Genomic DNA, 24,016 nt, shown 5'->3' on the forward strand with positions numbered 1-24,016 from the left:
TGTGCCCGCAGGTTAGTTTCACTTTTAAACTGGTTTCATGTTCCTGTGAACTAGAGAGACACACAGAACAAAAACAAACAAATCCAGGGCAGTGTTTTGTTTTTAAAATGAATCTGATTGGTTCTGTTAAGTTTTAGACACACAGTACTGACAGCTTAGACCACCGTGAAAAGCTCCCAGTACTGTGGTTAAATGGAGCCAGACAACCAGGAAGTGTCGAGATCACAGCAGAATTACAGCAACTTCAAAGCAAAAACGAACAATAAGGACATTAAACCAGTACTGCAGTAAGGTAAAGGAAGCTATTTAGCTAAAAAAAAAAAATTCCTTTAGTGATCCTTTAAGGGTTTGTTACTAAGCAAACTATTTTTCTGAATTTAACTATTTTTATGGGCTGGTATGTTAAATGGTACGCAAACCCTGTGGAAAGACTATCTATTAGTAATTACCAATCTCAGAGCAAACAGTCTTCTTCATGCTCTTCAATAAAGAAGACGTACCGTATTTATCGCGGTATAACGCGCTCCCGCGTATACCGCGCACCGCTAAAGTGGCCCCGAATCCTGTGGAAAAAAAGTTTTTTTTGTACTTAGTTTTGGTGTCTTGCGCGGCGGCCTCGTCGGGTCCGGCGGCCGTCTACGGCTTCGGGTGTCCTCTTCGTCGGGTCCGGCGGCCGTCTACGGCTTCGGGTGTCCTCTTCGTCGGGTCCGGCATCCTTCTGCGGCTTCGGGTGTCCTCTTCGTCGGGTCCGGCGTCCGTCTGCGGCTTCGGGTGTCCTCTTCGTCGGGTCCTCGCGTCCTCCCCGCTCGTTTCCCGCACCGACTTTGAATACTGCGCCGACAAATACAGAGCGCAGTACACTCGTGTATTGTCGGCAATGCTCGGCAACTCTCGCACTGACGTCCTGTACGTCCAGGACGTGAGCGCGGAAGGAGCCGAGACTGCCCGACTATACCCGAGTGTACTGCGCTCGGTATATGTCGGCGCAGTATTCAAAACTCGGCGCGGGAAAGCGGGTAGGGCAAAAAAGTGTGCGGTATACGCCGATAAATACGGTAAATTAAGATGACTGTGCAAATCTTGCTTTGATTAAGCAACCAGAGATGAGGATGATACTACCTAACAGGTTGTCTTATTTATTAAACAAGTGTCCAATACACTCAAAGGAGTTATTCCCACTTACCCTGTGAAGGGTTTAAATTCTCTGGCAAGGAGCAGTCTCATAGCTTTCCCAAGCAAACATCCCCCTTCTGACTCTATAAGAGGAATACATGGATGGGCATGACAGTATGTATCCCACTGGCTCAAGCACAGCCAGGGATAGGGATGACACCTAATAGGATGTCACATTCAATAAACACATTGCCAATACACTCTAAAGGAGTGGTTTCTGCTCACCCTTTGAAAGGGTTATCTGCTCTGGCAATGAGAAGCTGCCTAACCCATACCAGGTGAAACAGCCCATTTTCCGAATTTCCGGATGGACATGAATGCATAAATTCTGCTCTGTTCAAGCAACCAAAGATAAAGACGACGACACCTAATAAGTTGTTGCATTCATTAGGCCTGTGGTCAATACATTCTAAAGGAGTGTTTTCCACTCACCCTGTGAAGTCTCCAAGCCTTCCCAGACAAACAATCTGCTTCAGATCCTTTTAAAGAGAAGACAGACGAACATGACTGCAAAAATGTTGCCTAGTTCAAGCAACCTAGGATAAAGATGACGACGACACCTAACTGGTTGTCGCATTCATTAAGCATGTGGTTAAAGTGGGGGTTCACCCAAAAAAAAAAATGTTAACATGACATTCAGCCGAGTTGTCAGAATGACAATCGGCTGTTTTTTTTTTATTTCATTCTCGTACATACCGTATTTTCACCGCCGCTTCCGGGTATGTAATGTGTGGGACTGGGCGTTTCCTAATTGAGTGACATCCTTCCGACCGGCGCATACAGCGCGTCACGAGTTGCCGAAAGAAGCCGAATGTCGGTGCGCAGGCGCCGTATAGAGCCGACCTGTAGTCCAGCTTCTTTCGGCAACTCGTGACGCGCTGTATGCGCCGGTCCGAAGGACGTCAATCAATTAGGAATGCCCAGTCCCGCAAATTACATACCCGGAAGCGGCGGTGAAAATACGGTATGTACGAAAATGAAATAAAAAAAAAAACAGGCAATTGTCATTCTGACAACTCGGCTGAATGTCATGTTAAGAATTTTTTTTTGAGGGAACCCCCGCTTTAATACACTCTCTAAAGTAGTCGTTTCCACTGACTCTGTCTGGACCTTGAAAGTGGCAGCAGGCCGAGTGTCTGAAACTATCTGCAAGGCAGCTACGTGGGCACCAAAATATTCATATTCATGGCTTAATGACAATTAGTTAGTTCCCAGCTGTGCTAACATGGAGCCGTCAGGAAAACTGAAAATTGAATTCAAATACTTACCGTAATTTTCCTTTCCTGATGAGCTCCATGGCAGCACAGATCCCACCCAGCTTGGTAGGACTAGTTACAGAACATTGAGGCTGTAGGTGGACTCAAATTTATAAGTTAAGTCCTGGAGGTATGGGGGGGCGGAGCCTATACCCATTTGTGCTGCCATGAAGCTCGTAAAAGTGAATTGGATTACAAGTGCCAAAGTGAATCACTCTCTGAAAAGGAAAAAAAAAAAACATACAAACCTATAAATCAAGTTAAATAAGTGGAATAAGTGCTGTGGTGGAGGCCATAGATAACGTTTTCGTGAATATAATCTATCTTTATTCACAAAGGTGAAAAAGTCTTGATAGGTGCTTATGGTATTTATTGTGGACCTGTGTATAACTTTTGAACACAAGGGGGTTGATTTACTAAGAATACTGGAAAGTAATGGTCGCTTTACATTTAATGGCGCCCATTTTAGGAAATGAAGAGTTCAACTTGGCGAACGAAAAAAAATCGCACCATTATCGCCAAACTTGCCTTAGTAAATTCAGAATCATCACTAATCAGCGATTCCGCAGATCTGCATCTGCAAGTGCCAATTGCTACCAAATTATTATATAGCACTGCACTGCAACCATGATCCATGTATGTGAAGATTTTTTTTTTTATTTGAGATGTGTTCTACCTTGTGTGCATCTGTTGATGTGTATTGCAATTGGTATTCCTAGTTTGTTTTCTTCTTTTGCTAATGAGTGCAGTTATGAATAAGTATTGCAGAGTAATGTCTGCTATTGTATAAAGTTACATGTATTGAACATTTACAGATCTGTTGTATGTTATTTTTTTTGTTATTTTTGTTCATTTTATTTTTTATTTTATTTAGGGAACTATAAAAAAGTAATTATTTATGTTCATTCTTTAATCATATTACACTATTATGCATACAGCATACTTAGCACAATGGCTTGGTGGTCTTCTCAGATGACTCCAAAGCACTCAAGTTATGAGTTTGTAAGCGGGGTGAGGGGTGCAGCGATTCACTGAGGGAGACACACGTAAAGTACTTTGAACAAGGTAACATTTATTACCGAGAGGCGGTAGTAGTAACAGTCTTTACAATTAAACGGCAAATGATTCCTCTCCAGGCATGGAGGCACACATATATGCAGTACAGATACTGTAGTTCTAAGCTATGTGGCTTTCTGAGTATCACAGGCACTTCCCACTTAATGGTATATTATATACCCCAGTACACAATGCTTATTGGAAGAGGCAGGAAAAACACATTGATGAGAACTCATTACCCGTAGCAGCTGGGAGTCTTTCATCCAACCAAGGTTACCACTAAACCCCTAAACTATCCCTCACAGGCCGGAACACTCTCCCTGGCTTCTCCTGTCTCTCCCTCACAAGCAGGGTCTCTGTCCCTATCTACATCCACACGTGTTCTGCCTAAAACCAGCCTGAGCTTTACTATAAAAAGAAACCACACAAAGATGGTCGCCCAAATCTCTCGAGATCTCGTGCGGCCTATCAGAACACAGGGCTCCTCCAAAATGGTGTTGGAGACACTATAGAGGCAGAAGTGTTAAACATAAATACATACAAAAAACATAACAATTTGACTGCAGTATGAACACATATGATTACTTTACCACTTGCTCTTGCAGCACTAGACTGCCCTATCACTGAAAGCTGCTTACATTTCCCCCCCGTTTAAGAAGTGCAATCCCTTGCATTACCTAGGGAGAACAATTACCACAGTGCGATATGATAACAGCAAGTCAATAAGCAAAACTACAGTTCAGGGTATAATCAGCATAGCGGACAGGTTTCAGTCCCCGTGTCGTACGCCTTGGGAAGCGAGGCTCCAGATTCCCAAAATGTCCATCTCCATCAGCTACAACAGGGCACTGTTCCTCACCCATGACAGGGTCAATAGGCGCTACTTCATCCCTAAGAGGATCATCCTCCACAGGGATGGGGGTAACTTGCACATCTGGTTCCCCTGCTAGCAAGTCCCATTCAGTTACAGTAGCTTGGTTATCTGTAGCTCCTTCAGCTGGGGATAAGCTCTCTACTGCAGGCAGAGGAGGCAAACACCATGTTGCAGAGTCACTGTTGAGGATTTCCTGGCTGCAATCCCGTCTAGCCGACGGTGGGAAGACAGGAACAGGATTATCCGTTCGTGACTCCGCACTGAACACACAGGGACGAAGCAGATTACGATGCAGTCTTTTACAAGGCCCATCTGGCTTCTCTGAGACCAGATTATACACAGGCCGCCCCGTGAAAGGTTGGTGTTCGACCCAATACGGACATGGCTCCCACTTAGGCTCCAGCTTGCTGCCCCTCAGATGTTTGGGATTCCTCACCAAGACTGTGTTGCCCGCTGCAAGTGGCAACAATTGGACAGCACTTTCCTCGGCTAAATCTTGGTGCTTTCCCAGCACTATTTGTTTGGCTTGATCCAGCCGGTGCCAGTGATCTTGGACCCACTCATCCGGGGTCCTTGACATAATAGGCTCTGGGGTTTCTAGGAGTAAATCCACCGGTAACCGGCCGTAACGCCCAAACATCAGAAAATGAGGAGTATAACCAGTGGCTCTATGCACAGTCTGATTGTAAGCCCAAACGACATCTCCTACATACTGCAGCCAACGTTCTCGATGTTCCTGCTCTAAGGTGCGAATTAATCCCAACAAGGTGCGATTAAAAAGTTCACAGGCCCCATTTCCTTGGGGGTGGTAAGGAGTAGTATGCGACTTCCGAATACCACTAAGACGACACAGTTCAGAAAACACCTTAGACTCAAAATTCGGCCCTTGGTCCGACATAATCATTTTGGGGCACCCATAGGGCTGGACTACATAGGTCCAGAACAGTTTAGCCGTAGTGGTGGCAGTCTGATCTTTAGTTGGCACTACGATGGCAAACTTAGAGAAGTGGTCCACAAACACCAAGGCATAGCGATACCCTGACGATGTCAGGAAGTCCATGGTCAGCAATTCAAAGGGTTCTCCCGTTCTCACCACCAGAGGGGTAGTTTTCTCTGTTCCTCCCTTGTGGATGGCACAACTCTGACACTCCTGACATGCCCTTTGCACCCACTTAGACAGTCCCGGACAAAATATGTACTTACGAATAAGGGCCTCTGTCCGTTCCGCACAGAAGTGTCCTCCAATCCGGTGAAATATTCGACAAACCTCCAAGGCCTCCGATTGAGGGATAACCAGCTGATGAATAACTCGCGACTCTCCAGGCACCCATGCTTGTCGGGATAAGAGTCCATTATATCTTTCCAGCCGATCCCACTGTTTTAGCAGCTGGCACAACGTTGGTGAGAGCTTTCTTCGCTCCCTGGAATCTGGCTTCCGATTCCTGTCCCAGTATCTAACGAGCTGATCCAGGTCAGGATGGTTCTGCTGGAGTTGCAACCATTCTCGAGGAGTGTGAATTTCTGACCCTCCTGGTAGGCCCTGATTACTTTGCAGAGTCATTGAAGCCAGTTGCCCCTGCGTGTTGACCCCGGAGGGAACGACCTCTTCTCCCTCGAGTTGTTGATCTAGATCATCCTGAGGCCGGTCAAAGGGAAATCGAGAGAGGGCATCAGCATTACCATTGGAGCGCCCTGGTTTGTAGTGAATGGTATAGCTGAACCGGGCCAATCGTGCCACCCAGCGTTGTCCCAAGGCGCCCAGTTTCGCCATCTGTAGGTAGGCGAGAGGATTGTTGTCAGTATATATGTCCACCCGGCCACTCACCAAGTACTCAGCAAACTTTTCGGTGATGGCCCAGACTACCGCTAACAACTCCAGTTTAAAAGAGCTGTAGTTGACTGGATTACGTTCGGTAGGGCGCAAGCTCCGACTTGCATAAGCGATGACCCGCTCAGTTCCATCTTGCTCCTGAGCAAGCACAGCCCCCAGTCCTTGAAGGCTGGCATTGGTGTACACCCGGAAGGGTTTACGGTAGTCCGCGTAGGCTAATATGGGTGCAGAAGTCAGCTGCGCCTTGAGGGCCTCCAATGCCTCACTCTGTGCTGCCCCCCAACTGTCAATGATACTGGGAGAAGATTTACCCTTGCGATGAACAGGCTGACCGCACAGCAACTGGGTCAAGGGGGCTGCAATAGTAGCAAAGTTCGGAATGAATCTGCGGTAGTAACCCACAAGTCCCAAAAAGGAGCGTAGCTCTGTTACCTTTTTAGGGCTTGTCCACGCCTGTACAGCCTGAATTTTATCTGGATCGGGGGACACCCCTTTTGCCTCGACCACATGCCCCAAATACTGGATTTTGGTTCTCATGAGATGACATTTTTCTGGTTTGAGCCGAAGGCCATACTGGGTCAACCGCTGGAGGACTTGATCCAGATGTAGCAAATGGTCCTCGAACGTTCTGGAAAAGATGATAATGTCATCTAAATAAATCAGGACAGATTCAAAGTTCAAGTCTCCCAAGCAACGTTCCATCAACCGTTGAAACGTACTGGGGGCATTGGTCAGGCCAAAGGGCATCCGATTAAACTCAAATAGTCCCAGAGGGGTGATAAAGGCCGTTTTTTCACGATCTTCCTCTTTTACGGGGACCTGCCATTATCCGCTGGCCAAGTCGAGCGTGGAGAAGTACTGTGCCTGCCCCAAGGCCATTAGGGATTCTTCGACCCGGGGTAGTGGGTAAGCATCCCGATGGGTACAGGCATTCAATCTGCGATAGTCCACACAAAAACGTAAGCTGCCATCTTTTTTCCGCACCAGGACTATGGGCGCAGCCCAGGGGCTACAACTCTCTCGAATCACCCCCCCTTTCAGCATACCGCGTAACAAGTCTTTGACCTCTTGACAAAGAGCGGGGGGTATATTGCGATATCTCTCCCGAACAGGAGCTGTGTCTCCGGTGTGGATGGAATGATCCAAAGCATTAGTACAACCGTAGTCCTCAGGGCCTTGAGAGAATGCCATCATATGTCTGTGAACTAATTGCTGGAGCTTGTTACGTTGGTCAAGAATCATTCCCGGCACCGGAAGTTCTAGTTGTGCTAACAATTTCGGAAGATGGGCTTCTGCTGAATCAGGTAGAGCCGTTTGCAGGGCAGCACAGGTGGCCTCCACCCCAGGGCAAGGGTCAGTAATGCAGCTTTTGGGTACTGTATATAACTCAGCAATGGTCACGTCCGTGGGCACTTGAATAGGGGTGGACCCCAAGTTAACCAGTTGCACCAACACCTGCCCCTCACGGACAACAGACAAAGTTCTGGCTACCAGCCATTCACCTTTGGTTTCCAGGTTGCGTTGTGGTTCTACCATCACAGTGGCCCCTCTGACGGGTCTTCTAGCCGCCACGGGAAGGGGGCACACCAACTCCTGGCGTGGGGGTATAATAACCCGATGTCGGGCAGGAAGGTGGATGAGCCCCACTTTCTCAGTATGTTTATGGCTCTGCGTCTGAACTGCCCGACAAGCTTTGATCAGATTCTGCAGCTGTGGTTCCGATTGTCCAGATGCTTGTGTTGAAGCCTCCCGAAAGAGGCGTGTTAAGTCCAGTTCCTTTAGGGTGTTCATGCCCAACACTACTGGGATCTCTGGGAAAGAGGCATTCCGAGTCACCACGACTCCAACCCTAGGGAGGATCTGCTCATATACATTCATGGACATCCACGTGACCCCTACTACTGGAATAGGAAGGTTGTTGGCAGCTTTCAGTTTCACCCAGGAGGGGTCTAGCGTTGGGGTCGGCCCAAAATGTCGCTGATAGAATGAATAGGTCATGGTAGGGACTTCTGATCCAGTGTCCACCAGACATCACTGTCGCCACGGGGCAACCAGAAATCATTGTAGGATCACGTTGAGGCGGTGACTGAACATTTCCCGCGGGTCGCCCCTCTACCACGGGAATCACTAGTTTAAAGGATGCCTTTGTACGTTCTGGGCTCCCCGTTTCGCACAGTCCCTTGCGATGTGGCCAAACCGTCCACACTGCCAGCATTTTCGGTCAGTATCTGGGTCCCTCCGGAGTGGGTTGGTCACCGCCCGGGGTTGTTCTGACCCTCTCCGCAAGGCTGCCACCTCTTGGCTGAGGGAGGCGACCATCTCAGCTAAGTCTCGTATGACCTTCTCCATCGAGGGCGTCTCCACCGTTGAGACTGTGGCAGGGCATGGGGCAGTTGCTTCTTTCCGCCCCACCAGCCACCCGGCTACCTGGCTTCTGGCACCAGCCCGTTCATGGTTCAACTCTTCCTGTTCCCTCTCGATGGCCTCTTGTAGGATCACTGCAAACTTCACTGTACCATCAGCCCTCACTCGATCCATCAAGGCTCTTTTTAATGAAGGGGACCACACACCAGCGAGGAACTGGTCCCGTATTAGCTGATCGGGGTTATCAACTCCAGTTCCTGTGGGGGCCATTTTCTCCTCCAACCGGCACCAGATCTCCTGCAATGCCACTGCAAATTGAGGAATAGTCTCTTGATCATACTGCTCCCGACTGTAGAAATTCTTATGGAGTTTGGCTATGGAGGTACTCTCACCATACAAACATCCTAAGCGAGCCACAATGGCGGCTCTGTTGTCTCTCTCCTTCTCGGGCAGAACCATCACAGCCCGGCGGGCTTCTCCTTCTAGCGCATTAACAGCCAAATCTGCAAAGTGTGCTGCGGATATTTCGAACAATCGGACCGAGCTGTCCAGTCTCTCCACCCAATCTGTCAGGGGAATATTTGCACCATTGAATTTTGGAATCAGTGCTAAGGCCGTTCCGTACGGTGCCATGAAGGACCCTCTAGCCGCTCCCCCGCTTGAGGACGATGGAACTGACATCCTGCCGACTACGCCAAAATGTAAGCGGGGTGAGGGGTGCGGCGATTCACTGAGGGAGACACACGTAAAGTTCTTTGAACAAGGTAACGTTTATTACCGAGAGGCGGTAGTAGTAACAGTCTTTACAATCAAACGGCAAATGATTCCTCTCCAGGCATGGAGGCACACATATATGCAGTACAGATACTGTAGTTCTAAGCGATGTGGCTTTCTGAGTATCACAGGCACTTCCCACTTAATGGTATATTATATACCCCAGTTCACAATGCTTATTGGAAGAGGCAGGAAATACACATTACCCGTAGCAGCTGGGAGTCTTTCATCCAACCAAGGTTACCACTGCAGGACTCCGTAGGACCCCTAAACTATCCCTCACAGGCCGGAACACTCTCCCTGGCTTCTCCTGTCTCTCCCTCACAAGCAGGGTCTCTGTCCCTATCTACATCCACATGTGTTCTGCCTAAAACCAGCCTGAGCTTTACTATAAAAAGAAACCACACAAAGATGGTCGCCCAAATCTCTTGAGATCTCGTGCGGCCTATCAGAACACAGGGCTCCTCCAAAATGATGTTGGAGACACTATAGAGGCAGAAGTGTTAAACATAAATACATACAAAAAACATAACAATTTGACTGCAGTATGAACACATATGATTACTTTACCACTTGCTCTTGCAGCACTAGACTGCCCTATCACTGACAGCTGCTTAAGTTAAAATCCCAGCCAACCTACCACCCATCTAAGACAGCTGAGTTTATTTTTCCATTAAACAAGCAAATTAAAATAAACAAACTGTAAAAAAAAAATGTAAACTGCCCATTAACTAGTGTGTGCTGTTTGGAATTCCACACCATAATATTATTGAATACTTGCATACCATTGCATGCATGCATGCAATGCAATAATAGAATCAACTATAGAAACTAAAAGTGCATTGGGCACTTGGCCTTCGCTTATTTTCAGCATATGCTTTGCTTTTCAGATTGTACTTGCTCTTCCATATGATACTCCTGTGCCAGGATTCAGGAACAACACAGTTAACACTATGAGGCTGTGGTCAGCAAAGGCACCGAATGAATTCAATTTGAAAGACTGTGAGTATATCTATTGATAATTAGTGAAGAAAGTGTTCATATTAAGAAAGTTTGAGATTCTCATATAATAAAATGTGTGAAACTAGTACCTTATTATAAAAATGTTAAATTGCCTGTCTATTATGAAATTATGACTCTTGACTGTACAACATATAGTGACTGGATATTTATCAGATCTAGCCATATGACCACATGCACAAAGCCCCCATAGTTTTGCTCCAGATGACACCAACGCCAGCACTATTGCATTTTTCCTTCCACTCACCACTGACACGGGGGCATTTTTTTGCTGTCACTGACCATCTACACCAGGGATAAGCAATTAGCGGACCTCCAGCTGTTGCCAAACTACAAGTCCCATCATGCCTCTGCCTCTGGGTGTCATGCTTGATGCTGTCAGAGTCTCGCTATGCCTCATGGGACTTGTAGTTTGGTAACATCTGGAGATCCGCTAATTGCATATCCCTGATCTACACCATCTTTTGCTACCACTGATGGACAATCATTTTTACTCACACTGGCTGCCAGGGTATTTTTTTTTAACTCTCACTAACCACCGATTCTGGGGCATTTTTCTCTTTCGTTCATGGACGGACACAGCCTTAATCTTGACAATGTGGGTATTAGCCTTCCTTTAGGAGTGACTAGGCAGAAACTTATAGAAAGTGTTAAACACATCACACACTATACAGTACCGCCCAGGGGGCAGTCCCTCTGGGTATAACACCTCTCTCTGCATCTCGCAGATCAAGAAGAAGACATAGCTCCCTTCGGGCCCATAAGCCTGAAGGTTTATTTCAAATGTATTTATTTATTTATTTTGTTTGTTCCTGTGATCTTCAATCAACTGCCGACAGGGCAACAGGCTGGATCTCAGATCCTTGTAGTCTCCCCAGTTTCGGCCATCGAGTGTGTGCCGACCATAGCTATGCGCTGGGTTGTCCACGACATGCCCGTTGCTCTACGGGGGCCGGTGAGCTATACGCTCCAGGGCATGCATATGACCGGTCTATAGGGCCGAGTCGCAGCAGCTGGGCCGACAGTCACCTCCATCACCATGCAGTAGATGGTCTGTCTGGGATGCTTCCAGCACAATCCCACAGGAAGGGTAAATAGTAATTCTCTGCTTCGGCAGGAAGACAGAGTTGGGCATTCCTGGAGAGGTGAGTAAGGGGGTCTATCCTCCCTTCCCCCCTCCTCCCTAGGCTCCCTGAGCTAGGCTGGCTGCTGGGGTGGGGGTTCACCTGGAGGGGCTTCATCTGTGGGGAACTGTGCATGAACGTCCGCTAAATAAGATGCATGAACTGCCATAAGGAGAATTGCTTACCTGTGTGTCCTGCTCCATGCTGTCGGCGGCCATTTTTGCTGTGATCCATGCTGTGTTTGCTTCTATCTGCACTGGCGGCCATGTTCTTGTGGTCCGCGCTGTGTTTGGCCTCTAGCGGCCACTCGGCAGCCATTTTTCTTGTGATCCATGCTCTATCTATGCTCAGCGGCCATGTTTGGCCTCTAGTGGCCGCTCTGCAGCCATTTTTCCTGTGCCCCATGCTCTATCTATACTCGGTGGCCATGTTCTTGTAGCCCGCGGATAGGGATGAGCTTTGTGTTCGAGTCGAACGTATGTTCGACTCGAACATCGTCTGTTCGTACGTTCGACGAAATTCGAACAAAACGGGTCGTTCGCGCCAAATTTGAGTAACGCGCAACGGCCCATAATTCACTGCGGCATTGCGAGCTGATGATTGGTCAAGCATGCACTATGACCCTGCATGCTTGGCCAATCACAGCGCACAAAAAACGTAGAGCCATAATTGGCCAAAGCCAGGGTGGCTTTGGCCAATTATGGCTCAGGGGGTTTAGTACACGCCCCACACTATATAAGGCCGCCTGCAAGTCGGCCGCATGTAGTGTGTTGCGGCGTTGTTAAAGAAATAACAGACAGTCAGTCAGTTAGAGAGAGAGAGAGAGAGACAGTGGGCCTGATTTACTATGCTCTGTGCGCTGCGCTGGTTCATGCGTTAATTAGTACTCCGGGTGGAGGCTTAATTGGGCGCATGAACCAGCGTAGCAGCCGGCGCATTGAAACTAATATGTAAAGCCGCGCCGAACTCCCTATAGAAGTCTATGGGAGAAATCAAAAGTGTTCATTTTAAAGGCTAATCTGCAAGTTTTGTCCTAAAAAGTGTTTGGGGACCTCAGTCCTGCCCCAGGGAACATGTATCAATGCTTTTTTTATTTTTTAAAACGGCCGTTTTTTCGGGAGCAGTGAAATTAATAATTCTTAAAGTGAAACAATAAAAGTGAAATATTCCTTTAAATTTCGTACCTAGGGGGGGTGTAATGTCAGCATGTGAAATAGCGCATTTTTCCCGCACTTAGAACTCCCCCTGCACAAAATGACATTCAGAAGGAAAAAAGTCATTTAAAAATTCACACGCGGCTATAATGAATTGTCGGCTCTGACAATTCTAAAGGGATTCATTCATAAAACAAACAAAAAAATGTGTAGGGGTTCCCCCAAATTAAATTACCAGGCCCTTCAGGTCTGGAATGGATATTAAGGGGAACCCCGCCGTAAAAACCAAAAAAAAAAAGACGTGCGGTTCCCGGCAAATATCCATTCCAGACCCTTCAGTGTGGATTTTAAGGGGAACTCCACCCCAAATTGAAAAAAAAATGGCGTGGAGTCCCCCTAAAAATCCACACCAGACCCTTATCCGAGCACGTTGACCTGGCCGGCCGCAGAAAAGAGGGGGGGACAGAGTGCGGCCCCCCCTCTCTCCTGAACCGCACCAGGCCACATGCCCTCAACATGGGGAGGATGTCCCCATGTTGATGGGGACAAGGGTCTCATCCCCACAACCCTTGCCCGGTGGTTGTGGGGGTATGCGGGCGGGAGGTTTATCAGAATCTGGAAGACCCCTTTAACAAAGGGGACCCCCAGATCCTGACCCCCCCCCTGTGTGAAATGGTAATGGGGTACATTGTACCTCTACCATTTCACCCCAAAAAAAATGTCAAAGTGTTAAAAATGACAGTAGCCGGTTTTTGACAAATCTTTTAATAAAATCTTCTTTTCTTCTTTCCTTCGGGTTTCTTCCGCTGCTTCTTTCTTCTCGTTCACATCTTGCCCGACGTCTTCTTCTATCTTCTCCGTCCGTCCTTCAGCCTTCTGGTCCCGCATCTTGCCCGTTGTCTTGTCCTGTCTTCTTCTCCGTCCGCCTCCTCGTCCGCATCTTGGGTCTTCTGCGGTGTTCTTCTCGTCCCCGGACCCAGCGTTTGAATTTGATTTGGCCGCCGTTTTCCCGCTCCTGGGACCCGCCCCCCTCTGACGCCACAAGTAAACTACTTAGAAGGTCATGTGCGTCAGAGGGGGGCGGGGTCGCAGAGCGTCACACAGCGGGGGAATTCAATTTCAATCGCGCCGCCCGGAGAAGAAGTTCCCGCCGTGTCACACTCATGTGACCCCGCCCCCCTCTGACGCCACAAGTAAACTCCTTAGAAGGTCATGTGCGTCAGAGGGGGGCGGGGTCGCAGAGCGTCACACAGCGGGGGAATTCAATTTCAATCGCGCCGCCCGGAGAAGAAGTTCCCGCCGTGTCACACTCATGTGACCCCGCCCCCCTCTGACGCACATGACCTTCTAAGGAGTTTACTTGTGGCGTCAGAGGGGGGCGGGTCCCAGGAGCGGGAAAACGGCGGCCAAATCAAATTCAAACGCTGGGTCCGGGGACGAGAAGGCGGCGGACCGAGAAGAAGACCGCAGAAGACCCAAGATGCGGACGAGGAGGCGGACGGAGAAGACAACGGGCAAGATGCGGGACCAGAAGGCGGAAGGACGGACGGAGAAGATAGAAGAAGACGTCGGGCAAGATGTGAACGAGAAGAAAGAAGCAGCGGAAGAAACCCGAAGGAAAGAAGAAAAGAAGATTTTATTAAAAGATTTGTCAAAAACCGGCTACTGTCATTTTTAACACTTTGACATTTTTTTTGGGGTGAAATGGTAGAGGTACAATGTACCCCATTACCATTTCACATAGGGGGGGGGCCAGGATCTGGGGGTCCCCTTTGTTAAAGGGGTCTTCCAGATTCTGATAAGCCCCCCGCCCGCATACCCCCACAACCACCGGGCAAGGGTTGTGGGGATGAGACCCTTGTCCCCATCAACATGGGGACATCCTCCCCATGTTGAGGGCATGTGGCCTGGTGCGGTTCAGGAGAGGGGGGGGGCCGCACTCTGTCCCCCCCTCTTTTCTGCGGCCGGCCAGGTCAACGTGCTCGGATAAGGGTCTGGTGTGGATTTTTAGGGGGACTCCACGCCATTTTTTTTTTCAATTTGGGGTGGAGTTCCCCTTAAAATCCACACCAGACCTGAAGGGTCTGGTATGGATATTTGGGGGGACCCCACGCCATTTTTTGGGGGTTTTTTTACGGCGGGGTTCCCCTTAATATCCATTCCAGACCTGAAGGGCCTGGTAATTTAATTTGGAGGGACCCCCTTTTTTTTTTTAATGAGCAATGACTCTATTCTTTATAGCCATGAGTACTTTAACCACTTGCCCACCGGGTTAATTCTGGCACTTCTCTCCTTCATGTGAAAATCACAATTTTTTGGCTAGAAAATTAATCAGAACCCCCAAACATTATATATATTTTTTTAGCAGACATCCTAGGGAATAAAATGGCAGTCATTGCAATACTTTTTGTCACACCGTATTTGCGCAGCGGTCTTACAAGCGCACTTTTTTTGGATAAAAATCACTTTTTTGAATAAAAAAATAAGACAACAATACATTTTGCCCAATTTTTTTATATATTGTGAAAGATAATGTTACGCCGAGTAAAATGATACCCAACATGTCACGCTTAAAAATTGCGCCCGCTCGTGGCATGGCATCAAACTTTTACCCTTTAAAAATCTCGATAGGCGACGTTTAAACAATTCTACAGGTTGCATTTTTTGAGTTGCAGAGTAGGTCTAGGGCTAGAATTATTGCTCTCACTCTAACGATCGCGGCGATACCTCACTTGTGTGGTTTGAATACCGTTTTCATATGCGGGCGCTACTCGCGTATGCGTTTGCTTCTGTGCGCGAGCTCGTCGGGACGGGGCGCTTTAAAAATTTTTTTTGGGGTTTTCTTATTTATTTTTATTTAGTTTTATAATGTTTTACACTGAAATAAAAAAATAAAACACAAATGATCAGTTTTCTTCCTATTACAAGGAATGTAAACATCCCTTGTAATAGGACTAGTGTGTGACAGGTCCTCTTTATGGAGAGAGGCGGGGTCAATAAGGCTGGAAAGCATGGTATTGAAAAAAAAAATAAAAGTTCTCATGCTTTCAGCTGCAATCATGTTCGTTCACCACAGTGGTGTAGTGTATAGCACTTTGACCTAGCAGCAAAAGAGTCGTTGGTTCGAATCCCGCCCGTGACAGCATCTGCATGGAGTTTGCATGTTCTCCCTGTGCCTGCGTGGGTTTCCTCCCACAATATAAAAACACGCTGTAAATCGGTTCCGGTCTAAATAAGCCCTAATATGCAGTAGTATATTTAGGTTTGGTTCTGCCCTAGGCCTGACTACATATCTGCACCTCCTAATAGAAAAATGACCCACCCCTTCCTGTCAAGGTCACACCCTGTTTTTGTATAACCCCGCCCAGTAATTTTCAGGGGACCCACACACTAGTTCTGGGGGGGCACTGGATTCCCTTAACCACTTCCATACCAGGCACTTACGCACCTTCCCGCCAAGCCAATTTTCAGCTTTCAACACTGTCGCACTTTGAATGGCAATTGCGCGGTCATACAACACTGTACCCAAACAAAATTGGCGTCCTTTTTTCCCCACAAATAGAGCTTTCTTTTGTTGTTATTTGATCACCTCTGCGTTTTTTTTTTTTGCGCAACAACTAAAAAAAGACTGCAAATTTTGAAACTAAAAAAAGTTTTTAGTTTTTTAGGTTAATTTTTTGGTAAATAAGTTTTTCTCTTTCAATTACGGGCACTGATATGGCGGCACTGATGGGCACCGATGAGATGGCACTGATGGACATCGATGAGGTAGTACTGACGGCACAGATGAGGTGGCATTGATTGGCGGCGCTGCTATGCGGCACTGATGGGCACTCATAGGCGGCACTGATGGGCACTCATGGGCGGCACAGATGGGCGGCACTTATGGGTGGCACTGATGGATACTTATGGGTGGCACAGGTGGGCACTGATAGGTGGGCACTGTGCATGGATGGGCACTGTGGGGTGGCACTGATGGACACTGTGGGGTGGCACTGATTTTCCCAGTCAGTGCCCATTTGTGGGCACTGATTGGCATCTTTTTTCTTATTTTTTATTGCTTTTTGTTTTTTTGTTCTATATTTTTTTTGTTTTTGCACACCCTGGTGGTCCAGGGTGGGCATCCCTGGTGGTCCAGTGTGGTGATCCGAGGGGGGGCTGCGCTGATAAACAATCAGCGCGAACGCCCCCTGTCAGGAGAGCCGCCGATCGGCTCTCCTATACTCGCGTCTGTCAGACGCGAGTGAGGAAGAGCCATCGATGGCTCTTCCTGTTTACATCGTGATCAGCCGTGATTGGACACGGCTGATCACGTGGTAAAGAGTCTCCGTCTCCGTGAGAGACTCTTTACTGAGATCAGACTGACACCCCGCATCACCGATCGCCGCACTGCGTGCCCCCACAGGCGCGTGCGGCATGAAATCCTGCAGGACGTCCTGTCAGGATTGTGTAACCACTTCCCGGACGTAAATCGGCCATAGGCTGGGCGGGAAGTGGTTAATTTGCATAGTTTTTCTCTCACTTCCTGTTTGGCTATGGGGCAGGAAGTGAAGGCAAATCTCCCCAATTGGACACAGATAATACAAAATAAACTGACAGGGCCTATAACCCTCCCTCACTCTATCCAAAATTAAAGAAAATAAAACTTGTTGATTATAGTTCTTGTCAGGGGCGGACTGACCATTGAGTCACTCGGGCACTGCCCAAGGGCCCCATGCCACTAGGGGGCCCCATCCGGGTTGCCAGGCTCAGTAAAACCAGGGACAGTATGTAAAAATCTGTGTTTTTTTTTAGATCTGTCCCCGATATGTCCGAAAATGACATGCTTTTAATGTGAATATCCCAAGATTTTAGCTGCCCGCCTCTGCACTACCTCCTGGCGTGGTGGTCATCTGTAAGCCAGAGGGGCCCCATAATCTTCTATTGCCCAGGGGCCACATGAGTTGTCAGTCCGCCCCTGGTTCTAGTTTAAGCACAAATTTCATAGAGTTTTATTGAGAGCCCCAAAAAATATAACCATGCCAATAGGCCAGGATAGAGCGTTGCCAATATGTAGGAATGTGTGCGTTAGAGCACCCCACCCAATGTTAACTAAAAAATTAATAATTTGCAAATAAGTATTATCTGCTCATTTTTTGGGGATGTCTGCACCCCTGATAGTGACAACATTTGTGAGGTGTCTTCACCCTTTCTAATTCATTCACTTCCTGTCACATAGCCAAACAGGAAGTGAGGGTAAAACCTTACTAATATCTTTTCTTGGGGACACAGAGATCAATCTAAATAGTTTCCCATTATGTAAATTGCACTCTAGCATTTTGCTGTGTACACCCCAAATTATTAGGGATCTTGGACTTTGGGGTCCATTGCCTAAAGGCAAATCCACTTTGCACTACAAGTGCAAAGCAAGGAAGAAAGAAAACAAAACAACTTTGCTTCTACAGGATTGGATGTTAAAACCATCAGTGCTTCCTCTCTGATTTTCAGCAACTATGCTTGTACTGCAGAGTGGCTTTGCCTTTACTAAACCCCAAACTAAATAATCATTTGGGGCAGGGATCCTCAAACTACGGCCCTCCAGCTGTTTTAGAACTACACATCCCATGAGGCCTTGTAATGCACTGACATTCACAGACATGACTAGGCATGATGGGAATTGTAGTTCCTGAACAACTGGAGGGCCGTAGTTTGAAGACCCATGATTTGGGGTGTACACAGCAGTGCTGGAGTGCAATTTGCTTAATGGGGACACTAGTTAGATTGACCTGTGTCCCCAAGAAATGACACTGGTAGGGTTTTAACCTCACTTCCTGTTCCGCTGTGTGACAGGAAGTGAAGCCAATTTTAAGAAAAGGGACACAAAGCTCAACACAAAAATAAAAAAACACAAAGCAGGGGTTCTAACACTCACTTGGCTTCCCTCAAACACCCACAATTTGAATAGGATTGCCTTGCGCTAGATTTAAGCACAGTGCTGTAAATCAGCACGTCAAGCCTGTCCACCAATAGCAAACCCCCCCCCCCCCAACAGGCCATGTTTGCAGGTTTTCCTTCATCTTGCACATGTGCTTTAAAATACAGTCTGGACAGCAATTCTTGATAAGAGAAATCCACAAAACATGTCCTGTCGGGGGTACTTGAGGGCTGAGGACCACTGCAGAAAAAATAAAATACTTACCAGTTTTTGTCTTTAAAGTCAGGGAGAATAAACATGGCAAACATTTCATGATTACACACCAGGAAAGAAGCTTAGACAAAAATCACACATAATTTGTTAGGCCCAAACCTAGTTCAGCTGCAGCTGTCAACATATGTAGCATGAAAAAGTAACAAAAGACAAACTTAACAATTTTAAAGTAATTTTTATTGGTCAACAAAACAAGGAAAGCAAAAAAAGACAAACAAACAAAAATACATTTCAAAATTCTAAATAACCATAGCTTTACACATTTTTCATAAAATAAGGCCACATAGACAAATACATCAAAGTGAACATCATTTAAAAATAAACCAAAACCATTGGCAAATTAAAACAAAACCCATGCAACAAACCACATTTGTGTTTAGCAACAGCATTTCTGCCAGCCTGCCCCTTCTGAGGGCAGCTGAGGACTGATCGATCCAAGCTTTTTATAACAGTGCTAGTAATGAAGCAATTGAAATCACATGACCAAATTGCAGTCTCTAGTTTGGGTGAGCTTGTAATTGGGCACACCTGCAATTAATCCAAACCACGCTCTATGAGCATCCAATGAGTGTTTTTCACCTTTTAAAAAGAAAGGATATTTTTTTTCTAAGTGTTTGAGCATGCTCAGTTCATCACACATGTAGGAACCAAGCTGCAATGGAATGAGAGCTTTTTTTTTTTTGTTTCCCCTGATCTGATGCTTTCCAGCCTGAAGGGGAGGTGTTAAAGACAGAAGTAAACACGCACATTTAATAATCTATTTGTGTGAAAAAAAAGGTTGCCAATTTTGTTTGGGAGCCGCGTCGCACGACTGCGCAATTGTCAGTTAAAGCGACGCCGTGCCGAATCACAAAAACTTGCCCGGTCATTGACCAGAAATATGGTCCGGGCTCAAGTGGTTAAAAATTAACAAAACACAAAAGTGAGCCCAATTTTTGGGGATAATGTGAAAGATGATGTTACACTGAGTAAATAGATACCTTACATGTCACGCTTTACTATTGGAAACACTCCTGCAATGGGGCCAAAATGAATTCCGTGAATATCCCCATAGGCGACCTTTTTCTTTTTTTTCCAGGTTACCAGTTTATAGTTACAAAGAAGGTCTAGTGGTAAAAGTATTGCTCTCGCTCTAACGCACGCGTCAATACCTCACATGTGTGGTTTGAACGATGTTTATATATGTGGGCGGGACTTGCGTAAGTCCCGCCCACATATGTAAAAATTATTTTTACTTTTTGCTATAATAAATATCCCCAAAAATATATATTCAAAAAACTAAAAAACCCCTCAGTTTAGGCCGATACGTATTCTACATCTTTTTGGTTCCCAAAAATCGCAAATAGCGTTTAGTGTTTGGTTTTTGCAAAAGTTATAGCGTCTACAAATTTTTTTTTTTGTTATTTTAACTAGTTATTGGGGCGATCAGCGATTTTTATCGGTACTGCGACATTATGGCGGACACATCGAACACTTTTTTGGAACCATTGGCATTTTTCTAGCGATCAGTGCTGTAAAAAATGCATTGCTTACTCAAAAAATGCCACTGGCAGGGAAGGGGTTAACACTAGGTGCGAGGGAGGGGTTAAATATGTTCCCTGGGTGTGTTCTAACTGTAGGGGGGGGGACTGACATGTGTAAATGACAGATCGCTGTTCATGAAGGGGAACTCCAGACCCCCCCCAAAAAAAATAAGGTGGGTTCCCTCCAGGTGCATACCAGGCTCTTAGGCTTGGTCTGGAACATAAGGGGTTAAACCCGCGCAAAAAAAAATAGCGTGGGGGTCACCCCCAAGATCCAAACCAAGCACTTATCCCAGGCACGCAGTCTGGTCAGACAGGAATGGGGGTGGGGACGAGCGAGCGCCCCCCTCCCTCCTGAGACATACCAGACCACATGCCCTCAACATGGGGGAGTGTGTGCTGTGGGGGAGGGGGGCACTGCCCCCCCACCCCAAAGCACTCTTGCCCCCATGTCGATAGGGACAAGAGCCTCTTCCCGACAACCCTGGCCGTTGGTTGTCGGGGTATGCAGGCGGAGAGCTTATCAGAATCTGAGAGACCCCTTTAATAAAGGGGTCCCCAGATTCCGGCCCCCCACCCTATGTGAATGAGTATGGGGTACATCGTACCTCTACCCATTCACATGGGGGAAATGTAAAGTAAAAAAAACACCACACAGAATAAAATATTTTATTAATCTGCTCCGGAGCCCCCCCTTTCTGCTTTAGCTCTCTTAGAAGGGGGGGTTTCTTCTCTCCCGATCTTCCGCCGGGACCCTGGGCTTCGGTGATTTCTGCCGGGGGAGGGTGCCATCCCTCGGTCCTCTCCGGAGCCTTCCGCCGGATGCCCCCACCCCATTTAAGCTCTTTTTCATTAGGGAGGGGCATCCGGACTTCGGGGTCTTCTGCCGGGGGATGGCGCCTATCCCCCGGTCTTTCCGGTGCCTTCCGCCAGGGTTCCGGTCTTCCTGGTCTTCTGCCGGGGGTGCGCCAACTCCCAGGTCTTTTCTCTTCTGTCTTCTCTGCTCCCTCTTCTGCCTGGCTCCCCCGCGGAGCCAGGGCTTTCTTCCGTCTTCTTTCTTCTCTCTTCCTTCTTCTGCCTGTCTCCTCCGGGAGCCCAGGGCTTGTCTCCGCTGTCTTCTTCCTTCTCTTCCATTCGATGTTGACACGACGAGGTTCCGCGCTGACATGCCGTGTCAGCGGCGGGCATGGACTTATATAGGGTAATGCCACCATGTGACCTCAACCCATGTGACATCACATTCCCTGGGCATGATGGGAATGTGATGTCACATGGGTTGAGGTCACATGGTGGCATTGCCCTATATAAGTCCATGCCCACTGCTCAGACGGCATTCCAGCGCCGGACCTCGTCGTGTCAACATCGAATGGAAGAGAAGCAAGAAGACAGCGGAGACAAGCCCTGGGCTCCCGGAGGAGACAGGCAGAAGAAGGAAGAGAGAAGAAAGAAGACGGAAGAAAGCCCTGGCTCCGCGGGGGAGCCAGGCAGAAGAGGCAGCAGAGAAGACAGAAGAGAAAAGACCTGGGAGTTGGCGCACCCCCGGCAGAAGACCAGGAAGACCGGAACCCTGGCGGAAGGCACCGGAAAGACCGGGGGATAGGCGCCATCCCCCGGCAGAAGACCCCGAAGTCCGGATGCCCCTCCCTAATGAAAAAGAGCTTAAATGGGGTGGGGGCATCCGGCGGAAGGCTCCGGAGAGGACCGAGGGATGGCGCCCTCCCCCGGCAGAAATCACCGAAGCCCAGGGTCCCGGCGGAAGATCGGGAGAGAAGAAACCCCCCCTTCTAAGAGAGCTAAAGAAGAAAGGGGGGGCTCCGGAGCAGATTAATAAAATATTTTATTCTGTGTGGTGTTTTATTTTACTTTACATTTCCCCCATGTGAATGGGTAGAGGTACGATGTACCCCATACTCATTCACATAGGGTGGGGGGCCGGCATCTGGGGGCCCCCTTATTAAAGGGAGCTCGCAGATTCCGATTAGCCCCGCCCGCATACCCCGACAACCAATGGCAAGGGTTGTCGGGAAGAGGCTCTTGTCCCTATCGACATGGGGGCAAGAGTGCTGTGGGGTGGGGGGGCAGTGCCCCCTCCCCCACAGCACACACTCCCCCATGTTGAGGGCATGCGGTCTGGTACGGCTCAGGAGGGGGGGGGGCGCTCGCTCGTCCCCTCCCCCATTCCTGTCCGGGCCAGACTGCATGCTTGGGATGAGGGCTTGGTTTGGATCTGGGGGGGACCCCCGCGCCGAATCGGCGCGGGTTTAACCCCTCACGTTCCGGACCAAGCCTAAGAGCCTAATGTAGCCCTGAAGGGGGACCCGCGCCGATTTCAAGTTTGAAATTTGGCGCCGAGTTCCCCTTCAGGGCTGAAAACAGCTCGGAGATTCCCGTGCGCCGCGTCACGCAGCGCAATCACGGGTACGCCGCTTGGTATTTACCAAGATTTTCACGGCGTACTGACAAGGCGCACGGGAATCCCTGACTTTTCTCTCTGCGCATGCCCAGTATGCAAATGAACCTCCCGAGGTTCAGGCGCACTGTGCAAGCGTACGGGGATCTGTTTTCAAAAAACACTTTCCCTTTCAATTCGGCCCGCCAAACACTTTCAAACACATGTCACTTCACTTCCCCTGCATCCCCCCACCTCCCCCCCCTAATAAACTCCCGCCCAAACCCCCGCAATTTACAGTTTAATGTGCCGTGCGCCAGGTCTGTACTGGTGCACAATGCACCCTCTCCTGGGCGCACGGAGCACATTAGTAACTAGGGAAATACACTGCACTAGCAGCGTATTTCTTTAGTAAATGGCCAAACGGCTGCTACTCCTGCTTTTACTCCATGAGTCATGGAGTAAAGGCTTGGTAAATCAGGCCCAGTGTCTTTTCTACCAGATAGATAGATAGATAGATAGATAGAGCAGACAGGCTAGTCAGTTTAGTTAAAATTACAGTGTGTAGAGGATATATATACATTCTAGGAGTTGTACATATATTTATACACTGTATAGCTTAGCTAGATCAGCTATTCCTATTTGTCAGGCAGTAGATTGTGCTAGCTGCAGTGATCTAACGTGTTGTATTGCCTGTGTGCTGTTTAGTTTACACCTAAACGTACTCGGTGTTACTGCACTTGTCCTTTTTATTTGCACCTAAACGTAGTTGCTGTTACTGCAAGTGTGCTGTTCATTTGCACCTAAACATAGTTGCTGTTACTGCAAGTGTGCTGTTCATTTGCACCTAAACGTAGTTGCTGTTACTGCAACCGTGCTGTTCATTTGCACCTAAACGTAGTTGCTGTTACTGCAACTGTGCTGTTCATTTGCACCTAAACGTAGTTGCTGTTACTGCAACCGTGCTGTTCATTTGCACCTAAACGTAGTTGCTGTAACTGCAACCGTGCTGTTCATTTGCACCTAAACGTAGTTGCTGTTACTGCAAGTGTGCTGTTCATTTGCACCTAAACGTAGTTGCTGTTACTGCAACCGTGCTGTTCATTTGCACCTAAACGTAGTTGCTGTTACTGCAAGTGTGCTGTTCATTTGCACCTAAACGTAGTTGCTGTTACTGCAACCGTGCTGTTCATTTGCACCTAAACATAGTTGCTGTTACTGCAAGTGTGCTGTTTAATAGCACCTAAACATAGTTGCTGTTACTGCACGTGTGCCGTTCATTTGCACCTAA

General features: G+C 47.8%; 1 pseudogene; it reads left to right on the forward strand.

The window, feature by feature from the left end:
• LOC120917474 overlaps positions 1-24,016 on the forward strand; it is a 1,233,721-nt pseudogene that overhangs the window by 502,351 nt on the left and 707,354 nt on the right.

Source organism: Rana temporaria, chromosome 11 (assembly GCF_905171775.1).
Source record: "Rana temporaria chromosome 11, aRanTem1.1, whole genome shotgun sequence".
NCBI lineage: Eukaryota > Metazoa > Chordata > Amphibia > Anura > Ranidae > Rana > Rana temporaria.